Genomic DNA, 3,321 nt, shown 5'->3' on the forward strand with positions numbered 1-3,321 from the left:
TGGGACCTTAACAGCTGAGAGCTCAGCCTGAGGCAGGGTTTGGGGGATGGTGGGGCGTGGTGAAGGAGAATAAATGAGATAAACTTACAAGGATGACCAGAAGCCCCAGGCCCCAATAGCTCCCAAAGGCACAGCCCTGAGGACAGACAAGAAGTCACTTGGGCCCTGGGTGGAGCCATCCTGCAACCCCTCCATAGGATGGACCCCGGGCCTCTCTCTGGGTGAGGTCGATGTGTCACTCCAACCTCAGCCATGGACAGTACGTGGTGAATTAAGAGGATGGTGGTTGTGGGTGTGTAGTGGTGTGCATAGGGGTGCTGAAACATAGCAGGTGGGGGGTGATGGCCCAGACAGACTTTAGCTCATCATGACTGAGCCCTGGGCATTCACTCTCCCAACCTGAGCCACCAGTACGGCCCCCGTCCTCAGACTCTGCCCAGGAAGCCAGGCACAGCTGAACCCTCCCAGCCACTGGGACTCGTCCTGGCCTTGGCAACCTGTTCTCTCCCTCCCAGAGGGTCCAGCCTCACCTCCAGGGCCTTAGCAGTCACCTTATTGTCCCAAGAAGGCCCCTGGTCACACCTGGGTTCCCCAACCCCATGGCAAGCAATTCTGGGCATGGAGGGTGTTTCATGCATCATCTCATCCACACCAATTAAGAACTGGGACCCTGGCAGGCTCCAACGGGGTTAGTGCCAAGGGGGCCAGGACTGGACACATGGCCCCAGCACAGGGCACCTGGCACAGTTGGGACCATGCCTCTTCTACAGATCTCCCAGCTCTGGCTGCTAGATAAGGGCCAGCCACAATTCACTCAAGTCCCCCTGGTCAAAAGATCATAGGCCAATGACTCAGCTACTCAGCGGTACAGTGTCTACTACTTGCTCTAGTTTGCTCCACAGCAGCTGCCACCAGGTCTGCTTATCCTTCTCCAGGGCTGTGTTGGGGTCTCGCCCTTGTACTTGGTGATGTAAAAGTAGATCTCATGCAAGACACTCATGCTATTGAATTGACTCAGGTCCAAGCTGATGGCAGGCCATCTTGGTGATGTAGGCATAGTAAATCTTCACCTAGCTCTAGAAGTTAAGGATGTCCTTGGTGTAGAGCAGCTTCTGGGAGGAAAAGTCCTTGCCCAGCTTGTGCTCAGATGTGGACCAGGAGTCCATGAAGGCCTAGGCCACCACTGACAGGCAGGCATCAGTGCTGCTGCTCTTGCAGATGTTGAATAGGACCTGTCGGTTCTTGATCATGTTCAACCAGGGGCACAGGAGCAGGCAGTTTTTCTTCCAGGTGTGATGCATATCTGCATCATGTATCTGGTGCCGAGCAGCCTGCTTGTCCAGGAAATCAAACATGTACTCGATGGCCAGCAGCAGGGCTGAGCCCCAGTGCATGCTGAAGATGGTTTGGAAGAAGGCATCCATGAACTTCTGTAGCATGCCCTGGATGGCCAGAAGCCGCATCAGGAAGTTCTTGAACGCTGTCTTGCTGCCCCAGTCATCACTCAGCTGTTCCAGGTGGTCATGGTTGTTGACCAGGAACACTGCTACTTTTTATATCAAAGAGTGCTCTGCCCATGTTTTCCTCTGGCAGTTCTATGGTTTCTGGTCTATTTATGTCTTTAACCCATTTTATTTTTGTATGTGATATTGAGTCAGTAAGTGAATGAAAGTCGCTCAGTCGTGTCCGACTCTTTGCAATCCCATAGATTATACAGTCCATGGAATTCTCCAGACCAGAATACTGGAGTGGGTAGCCTCTCCCTTTTCTGGGGATCTTCCCAACCCAGGGATTGAACCCAGATCTCCCACATTGCAGGCAGATTCTTTACCAGCTGAGCTATCATTCTTCTACCTGAAGCTGTCCAGTTTTCCCAGCACCCTTTTTTGAAGACTGTCTTTTCTCCATTGTCTATTCTTGCCTCTTTTGTCGTAGATTAATTGACCAAAAGTATATGATTCTGAATTCTCCATCCTCGTCCATTGATCTGTGTGTCTATTGAGCGAGTACCATAATGTTTTGATTATTGTAGCTTTTGTAATATAGTCTGAAGTTGGGGAATGGGATTTCTCCACCTCTGTTCTCTTTCTCAATATTGTTTTGGCCTTTTGGGTCTTTTGTATTTCCACATACATTTTTAAATTATTCTTAGTTCTTTGAAAGATACTATAGGTATTTTAGTAGGGATTGTATTGAATCAATAAATTGCCTTAGGTAATTTTAACAATATTAATTATTGTTAAATATTAATAAAATATTTTCATCAATAATAATTTATTAATATAAAATTTGATATATACCACATACTACACTATATGTATATTATATAATATAAAATATGAATATATATTTATATAAATTTAAAATATAAATTTTATAATAATAATAATATACATTATAATTAATATTTAACAATATTAATTATTTTAACAATCATTTTAACAATATTAATTCTTCTAATCCAAGATCATGGTATAATTTTCCATCCATATTATCTTCAGTATTTTTCCAAGTACAGGTCTTTCACCACCTTAGGCAGTCTTATTCTAGCAATTTTATTCTTTTTGAGGTAGGCTGTTTTTAAAAGATTCAGTATAGGTCTTGATTTAGGGTCAGACTTTAGGCCTAAAAAGTCGTATGAACTTTGAGACTGTTTATACAAGAGGAGACTTTAACTACCTGGGCCAAACCTATTGATGTGTATGTGAATAAACTGAGGACCAGAAAGAAATAGACGAGAGGAAACCCACAGAAGTCACTCGGGACCAATGCAGAAGTGAAAGCCAGGTTCACCTACCCCTATTCCACTGTTCCTCTTCCTCAACAAACAGTATTTCACCAATGTTTTTTGTTGTTGTTTGAAACACTCAGCTTGTGGGATCTTAGTTCACCAACCAGGGATATAAACCCACAGCCTCTGCAATCAAAGCTCAGAGTCCTAACCAGTGGACTGCCAGGGAATTTGCATTTATTTCACCAAATATTCATCAAGCATCCCATACTAAGCAATTGAACATTTTAAGTAGATAAAGCAAACCCACAATCTCCACCTTTGAAAGTTTAGGAAAACAAGCCCCACTTTCAGTATGAATGAAGTCATCATAGGAAACAAGCTTACGGTTACCAAAAAGGAAGGAGGGAGATAAAGTAGGAGTATATAGAAAACTAAGATCATGGCATCTGGTCCCATCATTTCATGGGAAATAGATGGGGGAACAGTGGGAACAGTGTTAGACTTTATTTTGGGGGCTCCAAAATCACTGCCGATGGTGATTGCAGCCATGAAATTAAAAGATGCTTACTCCTTGGAAGGAAAGTTAT

General features: G+C 44.3%; 1 pseudogene; it reads right to left on the reverse strand.

Moving 5' to 3' along the window:
- Positions 1-851: 851 nt before the first annotated feature.
- Positions 852-1,973, reverse strand: LOC138441628 (plexin-A1 pseudogene; annotated as a pseudogene).
- Between the last annotated feature and the right edge of the window lie 1,348 nt (positions 1,974-3,321).

Source organism: Ovis canadensis, chromosome 5, assembly GCF_042477335.2.
Source record: "Ovis canadensis isolate MfBH-ARS-UI-01 breed Bighorn chromosome 5, ARS-UI_OviCan_v2, whole genome shotgun sequence".
Lineage (NCBI taxonomy): Eukaryota > Metazoa > Chordata > Mammalia > Artiodactyla > Bovidae > Ovis > Ovis canadensis.